We start from the raw sequence: 17,828 nt of genomic DNA, 5'->3' as shown, positions 1-17,828 counted from the left end.
TCTGTCTATTTATATACTAGGAATGTTTTAATTGCTTTCACAGCAAAATGCATTTATTATTAAACCTTCACAGAAGACAACTGTGGCAACAATTGAATAAAACTCAGAGAGTTGTCGGGATCTGGAACGCTCTACCTGAAAAGGTCATGAGCTGATTCCATCAATGAGTTTAAAAGGGAGTTGGGCGGGTACTTGAGGGTGAGGATCTTACAGGGTTACGGACAACAAGCAGGGATGTGGGACTAAGCACGAGTGCTCATTCTAAGACCCAGCACAGGCCCGACGGGCTGAATGGCCTCCTTCATGCTGTACTTTTCCATGATTCTATGAAAACTAACAGAACCAAACAATGAAATGATCTTCCTTGGTTATTGATCATTTCACTAAATTTCAACAGAGTACTCTGTATACCAACAACAATTTACATTTATAAAGAATTTTAAAACATCTCAAGGCACTTTACAGTAGCGCAGTCAGACAATAATCGACACATATACTTTGTTTGTGGTCCAGTGCACTTACTCAAAGTTCCTCCACAACTGTAACAATTTTATTGCAGTTGCTGTGAAGGCTGCGCTCACTCTGCTCGTGCACCTGGTCTCCAAAGGAGGCAAAACAGGACTAATGCTGCCGAGCTCAGCTCTTTTTGATCAGAAAATATCAACTGTTTCGCCTCATCAGGAAATGCACAGAAGAGGCAGCAGTGCTGATTGGCTGCCCAGGAAAGTCCTATTTAGATTAAACCCCTTCACCCAGAGAGTGGTGAGAATGTGGAATTTGCTGCCACAGGGAATAGTTGAGGCGAAGAACATGGATGTATTTAAGAGGAAGCTGGATAAAGACATGGGAGAAAGGAATAGAAGGAGATGCTGATAGGGTGCGATGAAGAGAGATGGGAGGAGGCTCGTGTGGAGCATAAACACTGCATGGACCAGTTGGGCTGAATGGCCTGTTTCTGTGCTGTACAATCTGGGTAATTCTATGTAATAAGAGAGGAAAGAATGTTCCATAGCAACTGGAATTATCCATTCTGCATTTTAATCCTGAACTTATACTGATGCCTTTTGTAAACTGCTTTTACACGGAATATCATCAGCCTTTGACTATGGAAGGAGAAATGTTTGCCTGTTCTGTCTGTGGGAAAAGATTGCAAACATCAGTGTGACTGGAAAAGCACCAAGACACCCACACCTGAGTGAGAGTGTTCTAGTGCACTGACTGTGGAATGAGCTTTAACCAGTTACACAGCCTGAAAAAACATTGCACCATTCACAGCGGGGAGAAACCATACTTGTGGTCTATGTGTTGATGAGGCTTCAACTGATCATACAACCTGGAGAGACACAAGGACACCCGCACCACAGAGAAACCCTGGAAATGTGGGGACTGTGAGAAGGGATTCAATTACCCATCCCAGCTGGAAATTCATTGACGCAGTCACACCGGGGAGAGGCCATTTACCTGCTCCATGTGTGGGAAGGGATTCACTCTGTCATCCCACCTGCTGGCACAGCAGCGAGTTCACACTGGGGAGAGGCCTTTCACCTGCTCTGTGTGTGGGAAGGGATTCACTCAGTCATCTGACCTTTTGACACACCAGCAAGTTCACACCGGGGAGAGGCCATTCACCTGCTCCGTGTGTGGGAAGGGATTCACTCAGTCATCCAACCTGCTGAGACACCAGCGAGTTCACACCACGGAGAGACCGTTCACCTGCTCCATGTGTGGGAACAGATTCACTCAGTCATCCCACCTGCTGACACATCAGCGAGTTCACACTGAGGAGAGGCCGTTCACCTGATCCGTGTGTAGGAAGGGATTCACTCAGTCATCCGACCTTTTGACACACCAGCGAGTTCACACCGGGGAGAGGGCGTTCACCTGTTCAGTGTGTGGGAAGGGATTCACTCAATCATGCCACCTGCGGACATACCAGCGAGTTCACACTGGGGAGCGGCCGTTCATCTGCTCCATGTGTGGGAAGGGATTCACTCAGCACTCCAGCCTGTGGACATGCCAGCGAGTACACACTGGGGAGAGGCCGTTCATCTGCTCCGTGTGTGGGAAGGGATTCACTCAGTCATCCAACCTGTTGGCACACCAGCAAGTTCACATATGACTACAGGGGTTGGATTCTGCTGTTGTTGCTGGTGTTAATATAAGAACATAAGAAACAGGAGCAGGAGTGGGCCAATCGGCTCCTCGAGCCTGATCCACCATTCAATAAGATCATGGCTGATCCAATCTAGGCCTCAACACCACTTTCCTGCTCTCTCCCCACACCCCTTGACTCCCTTGTAGTTCAAATGTCTGTCTATCTCCGCCTTGAATATATTCAATGATTCCGCCTCCACAGCTCTCTGGGGCAGAGAATTCCAAAGATTCACGACCCTCTGAGAGAAGAATTCCTCCTCATCTCCATCTTAAATGGGTGACCCCTTATTCTAATACTATGCCCCCTAGTTCTTGATACCCCCACCAGGGGAAATATCCTCTCAGCACCCACACTGTCAATCCCCCTCAGAATCTTATATTTTTCAATAAGATCACCTATCATTCTTCTAAACTCCAATGAGTATAGGCTCAACCTTTTGTCATACGTCAACCCCTTCATCCCAGGAATCAACCTAGTGAATCTTCTCTGCACTGCCTCCAGGTGCGGTCTCACCAGCACCCTGTAAAGTTGCATCAAAACTTCTCTACATTTATACTCCAGCCCCCTTGCAATAAAGGCCAACATTCCATGAGCCTTCCTAATTACTTGCTGTACCTGCATGCTCACTTTTTGTGTTTCATGTACTAGGACCCCCAGATCCCTGTGTACCGCAGCATTTTGTAGTCTCACTCCATTTAAATAATAATTTGCTTTTTCATTTTTCCTTCCAAAGTGGATAATCTCACATTTTTCCACATTACACTCCATCTGCCAAATTTTTGCCCACTCACTTAACCTCTCTATATCCCTTTGCAGACTCTTTGTGTCCTCCTCACAACTTGCTAACCCACCTATCTTTGTATCATCAGCAAATCTGGCTACAGTACACTCGGTCCCTTCATCCAAGTCAGTAATATAGATTGTAAATAGTTGTGGCCCCAGCACTGATCCCTGTGGCACCCCACTAGTTACTGATTGCCAACCGGAAAATGACCCATTTATCCCGACTCTCTGTTTTCTGTTAGTTAGCCAATCCCCTATCCATGCCAATATATTACCCCCAACCCTGTGCGCTCTTAACTTGTGCAGCAACCTTTTATGTGGCACCTTATCGATTGCCTTCTGGAAATCCAAATACACAACATCTACTGATTCCCCTTTATCCACTCTGTTTGTTGCATCCTCAAAGAACTCTAGCAAATTTGTCAAACACGATTTCCCTTTCATAAAACCATGTTGACTCTGTTTAATTGCCTTATGATTTTCTAAATGTCCTGCTATTACCTCCTTAATAATGGATTCCAGCATTTTCCCAATGACAGATGTTAGGCTAACTGGCCTATAGTTTCCTGCTTTCTGTCTCCCTCCTTTCTTGAATAGTGGCATTACATTTGCGGTTTTACAATCTGCTGGCACCTCTCCAGATTCTAGGGAATTTTGTTAGACTACAACCAACGCATCCACTACCTCTGCAGCCTCTTCTTTTAAGACCTTAGGATGCAGGCCATCAGGTCCAGGGGACTTGTCGGCCTTTAGCCCCATTAGTTTGCCTAGTACTTTTTCTCTAGTGATCGAGATTATTTTAAGTTCCTCCCTCCCTATTGTAGTGTATGTACCTTTAAGAGCCCCTGTGTACTGTAATACCGGTAGTGACCACTCGGGTATATAAGCCTGTATAGCGTCTTGTATCTTTTAGTTCATCTCCAGACTTTGTTCAGTAAACACCTGTTAAACCAACTCCTGCATTCTGTGTCTCCATTAACACACGTATACAACAGTGGCGACGAATTGGAAATGGACTTACCTGCAATTCGGCAGCACCTCAAGGAGATCGATTCCTCAGACGAAGGTCGAAGAAAAAAAATAACTGTGGTTTCACCAGCTAGCCGGGCTGGTGGCAGGTACTGCACTAATCCTTCCTGGGCGGCGGACTGGGGCTCGATCGGGTGGCTCTGCAGCAGTGCCGAGCAGCGAGTCGGATGGTGGAGGCAAACAGAGATGGAGGGTGGAGCACTCGGGATACGGCCGGCGCTGCAAAGCAGGTCGGCGTTCGGACCAAGCAGAGGGAGGGAAAAGTCCCAGAGAGTCCGGCGGGAACAAGTCTCCAACTATTAATAATATCTGTGTAAATAAAAACCACGGAGAACAGCGTTGTCAGCAGCGGCAGTGGCGGGAAAGAGCGGGAGGCGCCATTTTCTTCTCGGCAGGGAAGAAAGGAAAGCGCAGGAGGCGCCATTTTTGATTTTCAGGATGCCTAAAACTGGCAATATTACTGCTTTCGATAGTAATATAGAGGATTGGACCACATATGTGGAAAGAGTGGAGGTATATTGCACAGCGAATGAAGTAGAGGATGATAAAAAGGCATCGGTACTTCTAAATCTGATGGGCGCAAGGACATACGGGCTGTTACGAAATTAATCACTCCAGCCAAACAGATAGACAAGAATTTTAAGGAGATTGTTGATACCCTACAGGAGCACTTAAACCCAACACCGCTGCTGATAGCGGAACGATTCAAATTCTTCAGGAGGAATCAGCACAAGAATGAAAGTAACGCTGATTACCTCACCGAATTAAGAAAGCTGTCAAAGCACTGCCAATTCGGGGCAGGACTGGCAGATTCTCTACGAGACAAATTCGTCTGCGGTCTCCTAAGTGAAGGAACACAGAAAAGACTACTTTCTGAGAAAGATTTGACACTGGACAAGGCTTTCAGTGTGGCTGTATCATATGAAGCAGCAGCAAGAGGAGCTGCATAGATACAGCAAAAGCCACAGGACTTCGGCACCCATGAAATGACACGGGGTTTTGAGAGATGTTATCGCTGCGGCAGATCCACCCATGACCAGAGGGACTGCTGGTTCAAGAACAAAGCATGCAGGCAATGCGGAAAGATGGGACACATTGCACGTGTATGCCGATCTGGAAACAAAAAATCCACTGACAGAAAAAAAATCAATAAGGAAAAGTACGGAAAGGTACAAATGATGACGGACAGTAGCTCCGAAGACCAGAAGATCGATAGCGACTCCGGAAACAAGAGACTAAGCTGTCTCAAATTATATAATGTAATTGCCAAAGAAGATTACCAGACCATTTGGGTTACCCTCACGATAGCGGGGTCCCCAGTTAAAATGGAGCTAGATACAGGATCAGCTCTGACCATCATAAGTCGACGGGATTACGAGCAGCTATTTCCGCATATACCTTTGAAAGACACATCCATTATCTTGAAGACATATACGGGGCAGAAAGTATACCCCAGAAGGAAAATAAGGGTGCCTGTTGTATACAATGGCAAGGAAATACAGAAGTTGTATTGATACGTTCTGCAAGATGGTGTTCCACCGCTGTTGGGACGTGAATGGATCAGGAAGATACGTTTAGACTGGCACTCCATTCAGGCACTGACGGTGACCAGTAAGATAAAAAATGATGATGACATCATACCTGAATGATTAAAAGACATCTTGGCCAACGCCAAAGAAGTGTTTCAACAGGAACGAGGAACCTTGAAAGGCGTCACCGCCTCAATAAAAGTGGAAGATGCGGCAATTCCCAAGTTTTTTAAGGCAAGGCCGGTGCCATACGCAATTCGTCCAGCAGTCGAGGCAGAGCTGGAGAATTTGGAAAAGGCAGTTGTGTTATCCAAGGTAGATTGGAGCGAGTGGGCAACACCCATCGTCCCGGTCATGAAGAAAACGTTGAATAATGATAAATCTGAAGAAAAGAGAAAAATTCGCATCTGTGGGGACTTCAAGGTGACTGTAAACCTGGTCCTTCACACGGTACAGTATCCTCTTCTGAGGATAGAAGATATTTTCGCCTCACTATCCGGAGGGAAACGTTTCACCAAAATTGACTTGGCACAGGCATATCTACAGTTGGAGGTTGAGGAGGCCTCTAAAAAGTATCTCACGATAAACACACACAAAGGCCTGTACCAGTACAATCGACTGGGTTTCGGAGTAGCATCAGCTCCAGCTATCTGGCAAAGAGCTATGGAGCAAGTCCTGCAAGGGATTCCGGGGACTCAATGCTACCTAGACGACATCCTTGTAACAGGAGAAAATGACAACGAGCACCTTGCCAATTTGGAGCAGGTGCTCATGAGGCTGAGAGAACGGGGCCTACGAGCAAACCACCCCAAGTGCGAATTTTTCCAGAAACAAATATCATATTGTGGCCATGTCATTAACGAAGAAGGGTTGCATAAGTCACCTGAAAAAATTGAAGTGGTCGTAAAAGCCCCAGCGCCTGAAAATGTCTCACAATTAAGCTCCTTCCTGGGATTAATAAATTACTATCATAAATTTTTACTGAACTTGTCAACGGTTCTGCACCCTCTTAACACACTGCTACAAACGGGAGTAATTTGGAAATGGAGCGAAGACTGTAAACGTGCCTTCCATAAATGCGAAGGCTTGATCACGTCCAAGGAAGTGTTGGCTCATTACAACCCATCACTGCCAATCAGACTGGCGTGCGATGCATCCCCTTACGGCGTGGGAGCGGTATTATCGCATAGATTCCCTGATGGCTCGGAGCAGCCGATAGCTTTTGCGTCACGCTCATTGAACTCAGCTGAGCGTAACTATGCCCAGATGGACAGGGAAGCACTCAGCCTGGTGTGGGGGGTGAAGAAATTCAACCATCACCTACACGGACAAAAATTTACCTTGTTGACTGACCATCTCCATATTCAACCCTAAAAAGGGCGTTCCCATTATGACGGCGCAAAGGCTACAGAGGTGGTCACTTTTCCTAGGGGCACACCAATATGACATAGAATACAAAGGAACAAAACAGCATGGGAATGCTGACGGTTTATCGTGCCTACCGTTGCCAATGTTAGAAGAGGCACCTACAGTGGACCCAGTGGAGATGTTCCACTCAACCATAGTGGAATTTCTACCAGTAACAAATTCTACCATTGAAAAGGAAATGAGAAATGACCCGACTCTCTCACGAGTCTACGATTTAACGGTGAAGGGATGGCCAGCACATGGCGAACCACTGTTGCCAGCATTCTCGCAAAGAAGAGAACAGCTGTCAGTGTGCCGAGGAAACTTGATGTGTGGATCCAGAGTGGTGATTCCACCCAAACTCCAGGATAAAGTGCTAAAGGAGCTTCACAAGGGGCATCTGGGTGGAGTGAAAATGAAGAACCTAGCCACAGCGTTTGTGTGGTGGCCAGGTATCGATGGAGACATTGAAGAAATGACCAAGAGCTGTCTAGGATGCCAGAAGGTCCAAAATGCCCCACCACAAGCCCCTCTACATCCATGGGAGTGGCCCTCATCTCCATGGCAAAAGGTACAGATCAACTTTGCTTGTCCATTTATGGACTCAATGTTCTTAATTGCGGGTGATGCACACTCCAAGTGGCCGGAGGTAATAAAGATGTCCTCCAACACCACGGAAAAAACCATCACAGTATTAAGGACCATGTTTGCCAGGAATGGGCTGCCTGAACAGATCTGTTCTGATAATTGACCGCAATTTGTGTCCGAAGAATTCAGGAAGTTCTTAAAAAAGCAATGGGGTTAAGCACTACACGTCCGCCCCATACCATCCCGCCACCAATGGATTAGCTGAAAGGTTTGTCCAGACCTTCAAGAAGGCCATAAAGGCCATGGGTAATGAAGACATAAATCTACAACATAAGGTAGATAATTTCTTGTTTGCGTACAGGAATGCAACACATGTGGTTACAAACCAAACTCGCGCCATGATGTTTTTCAATAGAAGAATAAGATGCCAGCTGGATTTGATAATGCCAAATATCAGAAGGGACGTAGAGAACCGGCAATTTTAAGGCATGAATGAAAGGCCAACTAGAACCTTCCAGATAGGTCAACAGGTTTTGGCCCGGGACTACCGTACCGAGAAATGGCAGCCTGGAACTATTTGCACACGACTAGGACCACTGATGTATACCGTGGACATTGGAGAAAGCATAATAAGGCGCCATGCTGACCAGATCATAGAGTCATCCGAAAAGGGACAACCTACACCACAACTCTATACGCCTAATGATGAAGCAGAGATACCCATAGTATCTACCTCCGATCCGGTGATACTGGAACCAGATGAACGCGACACTGGCATTCAAGCCGAATCGACCTTGCCAAAAGAACCTACTACACCACCGAAAACTACTACACCACCGAGGCGTTATCCGGACCCAGTCAGGAAGCCTCCAGAGAGACTGACTTATAATTGATTAACTGCAGCAAATGTGTAGATGATTGTTCTTGTAAACATGTTAATTAATGATTACTTAAAATGTTATGTACTAATTATCTAAAAGGGGAGGAATTGTAGTGTATGTACCTTTAAGAGCCCCTGTGTACTGTAATACCGTTAGTGACCACTCGGGTATATAAGCCTGTATAGCGTCTTGTATCTTTTAGTTCACCTCCAGACTTTGTTCAGTAAACACCTGTTAAACCAACTCCTGCATTCTGTGTCTCCATTAACACACGGATACAACACCTATAACCCCGTGATTATCCATTATTATTGGGATGCTTTTAGTGTTTCCACCATGAAGGCCGATCCAAAATAATTGTTTAGAGACTCTGCCTTTTCTCTATTTCCCATTATTAATTCCCCAGTCTCATCCTCTAAGGGACCAATGTTTACTTTAGCTACTCTCTTCCTTTTTATATACCTGTAGAAGCTCTTACTGTCTGTTTTTATATTATTTGCTACTTTACTCTCATACTCTATCTTCTCCTTCTTTATAATTATTTTAGTCATCCTTTGCTGGTTTCTAAAAATGTCCCAATCCTAGAGTTATACAGCACAGAAAGAGGCCCTTCAGCCCATCGCGTCCGTGCCGGCCATCAGGCCCTGTCTATTCTAATCGCATTTTCCAGCACTTGGTCCGTAGCCTTGTATACTATGGCATTTCAAGTGCTCATCCAAATGCTTCTTGAATGTTGTGAGGGTTCCTGCCTCTACCACCCTTTCAGGCAGTGAGTTCCAGATTCCAACCACCCTCTGGGTGAAAAGGTTCTTCCTCAAATCCCCACTAAACCTCCTGCCCCTTACCTTGAATCTATGCCCCCTTGTTATTGACCCCTCTACTAAGGGAAAAAGTTCCTTTCTATCTACCCTATCTATGCCCCTCATAATTTTGTACACCTCAATCAGGTTCCCCCTCAGCCTTCTCTGCTCCAAGGAAAACAACCCCAGCCTGTCCAGTCTTTCTTCATAGCTGAAGCGCTCCAGCCCAGGTAACATCCTGGTGAATCTCCTCTGCACCCTCTCCAAAGCAATTACATCCTTCCTATAGTGTGGGGACCAGAACTGCACACAGTATTCCAGCTGTGGCCTAACCAACGTTTTGTACAGCTCCATCATAACCTCCCTGCTCTTATATTCTATGCCTCGGCTAATGAAGGCAAGTATCCCATATGCCTTTTTAACCACCTTATCCACCTGTTCTGCTGCCTTCAGGGATCTATGTAAATGCACACCAAGGTTCCTCTGATCCTCTCTTTCCTAGGGTCTTACCATTCATTGTGTATTCCCTTGTCTTGTTAGTCCCTCCAAAATGCATCACCTCACACTTTTCAGGGTTAAATTCCATTTGCCACTGTTCCGCCCATCTGACCAACACATCTATATCGTCCTGCAGACTGAGGCTACCCTCCTCGCTATTTACCACCCCACCAATTTTCGTGTCATCTGCGAACTTACTGATCATACCTTTTACATTCACATCCAAATCATTAATGTAGACCACAAACAGCAAGGGACCCAGCATCGATCCCTGCGGTACCCCACTGGACACAGGCACCCTGGATCCCATGGGCTCTTACCTTCTTGACCGGGCTCTTACCTTCTTGACCAGTCTCCTATGCGGGACTTTATCGAAAGCCTTACTGAAATCCATGTATAGCACATCCACTGCACTACCCTCATCCACACACCTAATCACCCACTCGAAAAATTCAATCAAATTACTCAGACATGATCTTCCCTTGACAAAGCCATGCTGACTATCCCTGATTAATCCTTGCCTCTCCAAGTGGAGACTAATTCTGTCCCTCAGAATTTTTTCCAATAATTTCCCTACCACTGATGTTAGGCTCACTGGCCTGTAATTCCCTGGTTTATCCCTACTACCCTTCTTGAATAATGCTACTACGTTAGCTGTTCTCCAGTCCTCTGGCACATCCCCTGTGGCCAGAGTGGTTCTGAAAATTTGTGTCAGAGCCCCTGCAATCTCCTCCTTTTCCTCACACAGCAGCCTGGGATACACCTCGTCCGGGCCTGGGGATTTATCCAATTTTAAGCCTGCTAAAACCGCCAGTACCTCCTCCCTCTCGATGCTAATATGTTCAAGTATATCACAGTCCCCCTGCCCGATTTCTATGTCTACATCGTCCTTCTCCATAGTTGTAGTGTATGTATCTTTAAGAGGAACTATGTTTTTTGAAGCCCCTGTGTACTGTAGTACCGGTAGTGACCACTCGGATATATAAGCCTGTATAGCGTCTTGTATAGTTAGTTCACCTCCAGACTTTGTTCAGTAAACACTTGTTAAATCAACTCCTGCATTCTGTGTCTCAATTAACACACGGATTCAACAGTGGCGATGACTAAGAAACGAACTTACCTGCAATTCGGCAGCACCTCAAGGAGATCGATTCCTCAGACGAAGGTCAAAGGAAAAAACAAAAAAAACTGTGGTTTCAGCAGCTAAACGGGCTGGTGGCAGGTAGTGCACTGATCCTTCCTAGGCGGCGGGCTGGGGCTCGATCGGGTGGCTCTGCAGCGGGGCCGAGCAGCGAGTCGGAAAGCAGAAGCAAACAGAGACAGAGGGTGGAGCACTCAGGAGACGGCCGGCGCTGCAAAGCAGGTCAGCGTTCGGACCGAGCAGAGGGAGGGGAAAGTCCCAGAGGGTCCGACGGGAATGATTCTCCAAGTGACGGAGAAACTGTTTAAAATATATGTGTAAATAAAAAAGGTCGCAACGGGAACCGCGGAGAACAGCGTTGGCAGCAGCGGCAGCGGCGGGAAAGCGCAGGAGGTGCCATCTTGACTCGGCAGGGAAGAAGGAAAAGCGTGGGAGGTGCCATTTTTGATTTTCAGGATGCCTAAGACTGGCAATATTACTGCTTTCAATAGTGATATAGAGGATTGGACCACATATGTGGAAAGAGTGGAGGTATATTGCAAGGCAAATGAAGTAGCGGATGATAAAAAGGAATCGGTACTTCTAAATCTGATGGGCGCAAGGACATACGGGCTGTTACAAAACTTGATCACTCCAGCCAAACCGATGGACAAGAATTTTAATGAGACTGTTGATACCCTACAGGAGCACTTAAACCCAACACCGCTGCTGATAGTGGAACGATTCAAATTCTTCAGGAGGAATCAGCACAAGAATGAAAGTAACGCTGATTACCTCACCGAATTAAGAAAGCTGTCAAAGCACTGCCAATTCGGGGCAGGACTGGCAGATTCTCTACGAGACAAATTCGTCTGCGGTCTCCTAAGCGAAGGAACACAGAAAAGACTACTTTCTGAGAAACATTTGACAATGGACAAGGCTTTCAGTGTGGCTGTATCATATGAAGCAGCAGCAAGAGGAGCTGCAGAGATACAGCAAAAGCCACAGGACTTCGGCACCCATGAAATGACACGGGGTTTCGAGAGATGTTACCGCTGCGGCAGATCCAACCATGACCAGAGGGATTGCTGGTTCAAGGACAAAGCATGCAGGCAATGCGGAAAGATGGGACACATTGCACGTGTATGCCGATCTGGAAAAAAATCCGCTGACAGTGAAAAGGTCAATAAGGAAAAGTACAGAAAGGTACAAATGATGACGGACAGTAGCTCCGAAGACCAGAAGAGTGATAGCGACTCCGGAAACAAGAGACTAAGCTGCCTCAAATTTAATAATGTAATTGCCAAAGAAGATTACCAGACCATTTGGGTTACCCACACGATAGCGGGGTCCCCAGTTAAAATGGAGCTAGATACAGGATCAGCTCTGACCATCATAAGTCGACGGGATTACGAGCGGCTATTTCTGCATATACCTTTGAAAGACACATCCATTATCTTGAAGACATATACGGGGCAGAAAGTATACCCCAGAGGGAAAATAAGGGTGCCTGTTGTATACAACGGCAAGGAAATACAGAAGTTGTATTTATACGTTCTGCAAGATGGTGGTCCACCGTTGTTGGGACGTGAATGGATCAGAAGATACGTTTAGACTGGCACTCCATTCAGGCACTGACGGTGACCAGTAAGAAAAAAAATGATGATGACATCATACCTGGACGATTAAAAGAAATCTTGGCTAACGCCAAAGAAGTGTTTCAACAGGAACTAGGAACCTTGAATGGTGCCACCGCCTCAATAAAAGTGGAAGATGCGGCAATTCCCAAGTTTTTAAGGCAAGGCCGGTGCCATACGCAATTCGTCCAGCAGTCGAGGCAGAGCTGGAGAATTTGGAAAAAGCAAGCATGTTATCCAAGGTAGATTGGAACGAGTGGGCAACACCCATCGTCCCGGTCATGAAGAAAACGTTGAATAATGATAAATCTGAAGAACAGAGAAAAATTCGCATCTGTGGGGACTTCAAGGTGACTGTAAACCCGGTCCTTCACACGGTACAGTATCCTCTTCTGAGGATAGAAGATATTTTCGCCTCACTATCCGGAGGGAAACGTTTCACCAAAATTGACTTGGCACAGGCATATCTACAGTTGGAGGTTGAGGAGGCCTCTAAAAAGTATCTCACGATAAACACACACAAAGGCCTGTACCAGTACAATCAACTGGTTTTCAGAGTAGCATCAGCTCCAGCTATCTGGCAAAGAGCTATGGAGCAAGTCCTGCAAGGGATTCCGGGGACTCAATGCTACCTAGACGACATCCTTGTAACAGGAGAAAACGACAATGAGCACCTTGCCAATTTGGAGCAGGTGCTCACGAGGCTGAGAGAACGGGGCCTACGAGCAAATCGCCACAAGTGCGAATTTTTCCAGAAACAAATATCATATTGTGGCCATGTCATTAACGAAGAAGGGTTGCATAAGTCACCTGAAAAAATTGAAGCGGTCGTAAAAGCCCCAGCGCCTGAAAATGTCTCACAATTAAGCTCGTTCCTGGGATTAATAAATTACTATCATAAATTTTTACCGAACTTGTCAACGGTTCTGCACCCTCTTAACACACTGCTACAAACGGGAGTAATTTGGAAATGGAGCGAAGACTGTAAACGTGCCTTCCATAAATGCAAAGGCTTGATCACGTCCAAGGAAGTGTTGGCTCATTACAACCCATCACTGCCAATCAGACTGGCGTGCGATGCATCCCCTTACGGCGTGGGAGCGGTATTATCGCATAGATTCCCTGATGGCACAGAGCGGCCGATAGCTTTGGCGTCATGCTCATTGAACTCAGCTGAGCGTAACTTTGCCCAGATCGACAAGGAGGCACTCAGCCTGGTGTGGGGGGTGAAGAAATTCAACCATTACCTACACGGACAAAAATTTACCTTGTTGATTGACCATCAACCCCTCGTCTCCATATTCAACCCTAAAAAGGGCGTTCCCATTATGACGGCGCAAAGGCTACAGAGGTGGTCCCTTTTCTTAGGGGCACATCAATATGACATAGCATACAAAGGAACAAAACAGCATGGGAATGCTAAATAACAACAGAAAATGCTGGAAAAACTCAGCAGGTCAGGCAACATCCGTGGAGAGAAATTTGAGTTGACGTTTCGGGTTGGACCCTTCTGACGGTTTATCGTGCCTACCGTTGCCAACGGTAGAAGAGGCACCTACAGTGGACCCAGTGGAGATGTTCCGCTCAACCATAGTGGAATTTCTACCAGTAACAAATTCTACCATTGAAAAGGAAATGAGAAATGACCCGACTCGATCACGAGTCTGCAATTTAATGGTGAAGGGATGGCCAGCACATGGTGAACCACTGTTGCCAGCATTCTTGCAAAGAAGAGAACAGCTGTCAGTGTGCCGAGGAACCTTGATGTGTGGATCCAGAGTGGTGATTCCACCCAAACTCCAGGATAAAGTGCTAAAGGAGCTTCACGAGGGGCATCTGGGTGGAGTGAAAATGAAGAACCTAGCCAGAGCATTTGTGTGGTGGCCAGGTATCGATGGAGACATCGAAGAAATGACCAAGAGCTGTCTAGGATACCAGAAGGTCCAAAACGCCCCACCACAAGCCCCTCTACATCCATGGGAGTGGCCCTCATCTCCATGGCAAAGAGTACAGATCAACTTTGTTGGTCCATTTATGGACTCAATGTTCTTAATCGCGATTGATGCACACTCCAAGTGGCCGGAGGTAATAAAGATGTCCTCCAACACCACGGAAAAAACCATCACAGTATTAAGGACCATATTTGCCAGAAATGGGCTGCCTGAACAGATCTGTTCTGATAATGGACCGCAATTTGTGTCCGAAGAATTCAGGAAGTTCTTAAAAAACAATGGGGTTAAGCACTACACGTCCGCCCCGTACCATCCCGCCACCAATGGATTAGCTGAAAGGTTTGTCCAGACCTTCAAGAAGGCCATAAAGGCCATGGGTAATGAAGACATAAATCTACAACATAAGGTAGATAACTTCTTGTTTGCGTACAGGAATGCAACACATGTGGTTACAAACCAAACTCCCGCCATGATGTTTTTCAATAGAAGACTAAGATGCCGGCTGGATTTGATCAAGCCAAACATCAGAAGGGACAAAGAGAACAGACAATTTCAAGGCATGAATGAAAGGCCAACTAGAACCTTCCAGATACGTCAACAAGTTTTGGCCCGGGTCTACCGTACCGAGAAATGGCAGCCTGGAACTATTTGCACACGACTAGGACCGCTGATGTATACTGTGGACATTGGAGAAAGCATAATAAGGCGCCATGCTGACCAGATCATAGAGTCATCCGAAAAGGGACAACCTACACCACAACTCTATACGCCTAATGATGAAGCAGAGATACCCATAGTATCTACCTCTGATCCGGTGATACTGGAACCAGATGAACGCGACACTGGCATTCAAGCCGAATTGACCTTGCCAAAAGAACCTACTACACCACCAAAAACTAGTACACCACCAAGGTGTTATCTGGACCGAGTCAGGAAGCCTCCAGAGAGACTGACTTATAATTGATTAACTGCAGCAAATGTGTAGATTATTGTTCTTGTAAAAATGTTATTTAATGTTTACTTAAAATGTTATGTACTATTTATCTAAAAGGGGAGGAATTGTAGTGTATGTACCTTTAAGAGGAACAATGTTTTTTTGAAGCCCCTGTGTACTGTAGTACCAGTAGTGACCACTCGGGTATATAAACCTGTATAGCGTCTTGTATAGTTAGTTCACCTCCAGACTTTGTTCAGTAAACACTTGTTAAATCAACTCCTGCATTCCGTGTCTCCATTAACACACGGATTCAACAATAGTGAACACAGATGCAAAAAAATCATTTAAATCCCCACCTACATCTTCTGGCTCCACACACAAATTGCCACTTTGGTCCCTAATGGGCCCTACTATTTCCCTGGTTATCCTCTTGCCCTTAATATACTTATAATAAAGGGATCCGTCCGTATGTCTGTCTGTATGTCTGTCTGTATGTCTGTATGTCTGTTTGTCCGCTATACACTCAAAAGTTATAGAGCGTACCTACACATATGTTATATCAAAAGGAAGCTTATCATTAGGGGAGTCTCATAGGCATATTTACTTTTTGGTCAGACAAAAATTGTTCAGACAGTATACAAAAAACTTTCAAAAATCACTTGCCGGGCCTCAAGATAAAAAAGTGGTAATGGAGGTGAGGAAATTGTTGATTCATTAGTATTGACACATTAACCACTGGAGGCAATGCCAGAAACGATGCAGATGTGGATTAAATGATATGAAATATAGATTTCCAGCAAAAAAATAGTTGGTTTTAAAAGAAAAAAAATCCATTTGCAAAGGGGACTCGGGCTTTCCCCCACTCGGTGGTGGATGAGCTGCCTGCAGGTCTCAGGCCTCAAAGCCTCGGCCTCTCCTCACCAGCCACGCCCGAACTTGGCACCGCCCGTCCCGCTGGGCCTGCCCCACGATCGCCGCCATCTTGGTAAAGGGGGCGTGACGGAGTCGAGCGTAGCCACCGCCGCCATCTTGGTAAAGGCTGGCGGGGTGGAGCCGGGCGGAGCCATCGCCGCAATCTTGGTAAAGGCTGGCGGGGCTGAGCCATCGCCGCCATCTTGGTAAAGGCTGGCGGGGTGGGAACTTGGGCTTCCCCCCCTCAACTAGGCCACAGGCAAGCCGCTGCAACGGTCTGGAGCGGGAGCCGCCGTGCATGGCCTTCCCCGCGGCATCAACCGCACGGCCCGAGAGCCCGACCAAAAGTGAGCAGGGCTCCGGGTCACCAAGGCCCCACACCCCCCTTTCCCACTCCCCCCACACTCCCCTTTCCCCCTCCCCCCACACCCCCCCTTCCCCCTCCCCCACACCCCCCTTTCCCCCTCCCCCCACACACCCCTTCCCTCTCCCCACCCCCTTTCCTACCCCACCCCCTTTCCTCCCCCCACTCCCCTTTCCCCCCACACCCCCCCTTTCCCCCCACCCCCCCTTTCCCCTCCACACACCCCCCCTTTCACCCCCACACACCACCTTTCCCCCAACACCCCATTCCCCCCACACTCCCCCTTTCCCCCCCACCCCCCCTTTCCCCCCCACACACCCCCTTTCCCCCACACACCCCCTTTCCCCCCCACACACCTCCTTTCCCCCCACACACCCCCTTTCCCACCCACACACCACCTTTCCTCCCCCAACACCCCTTTCCCCCACCCACCCCTTTCCCCCACCCCTTTCCCCTCTCTCTCCTTCCCTCTCTCTCTCTCGCTCCTTCCCTCTCTCGCTCTCCTTTCTTCTCTCTCCCTCCCCCTCTCTCTTTCCCTCTCTCTCTCCCCCCCAGTCTCTCTCTCCCTCTCCCCCCAGTCTCTCTCTCTCTCTCTTCCCCCCAGTCTCTCTCTCTCTCTTTCCCTCTCTCTCTCTCTCTCCTTCCCACACAGACAGACAGACAAACTCATTTATATATATAAAGATTAGTTCTACTTTTTTCATAACAACATGCCCTCAAAAAACCCTCGGCACCGCCGGGCACTCTAGCTAGTATACTTTTAAAACACCTTAGGAATTTCCTTTATTTTGCTCACCAGTGTTATTTCATGGCCCCTCCTCGCTCTCCTAATTTCTTTTTTAAGTATCCCCCTGCACTTTTTATACTCCTCTAGGGCTTCCTCTGTCTTTAGTCCTTTGTATCTGCCAAAAGCCCTCCTTTTTTTCCTAATCCATTCTCGTATATCCCTTGACATCCAAGGTTCCCTGGGCTTGTTGGTCCCACCCTTGACCTTTATGGGAACATGTTGCCATTGTACTCTCTCAATTTCCTTTCTGAAAGACTCCCATTGCTCCGATGTGGATTTTCCTACAAGTAGCTGATCCCAGTCCACTTTGGTCAGATCCTGCCTTATCATATTACCTAATCCTCTGGCCTACCACTAATCTTCGCAACATTGTATGCCTTTTCTTTCAATTTGATACCATCCTTAACTTTCTTAGTGGTGCATCCTTCTCGTAGAGCCTTTCTTTCTCA

At 46.9% G+C, this 17,828-nt stretch overlaps 1 pseudogene; it reads left to right on the top strand.

The window, feature by feature from the left end:
• The window catches only part of LOC147118670 (uncharacterized), a 48,511-nt pseudogene that overhangs the window by 14,587 nt on the left and 16,096 nt on the right, over window positions 1-17,828 (top strand).

Source organism: Somniosus microcephalus, chromosome 4 (assembly GCF_052327205.1).
Source record: "Somniosus microcephalus isolate GS21.2 chromosome 4, FLI_Smic_1.0, whole genome shotgun sequence".
NCBI classification, from domain to species: domain Eukaryota; kingdom Metazoa; phylum Chordata; class Chondrichthyes; order Squaliformes; family Somniosidae; genus Somniosus; species Somniosus microcephalus.
The sequence above is the reverse complement of the archived record's forward strand: the minus strand, read 5'-3'. Positions and strand labels throughout refer to the sequence as shown.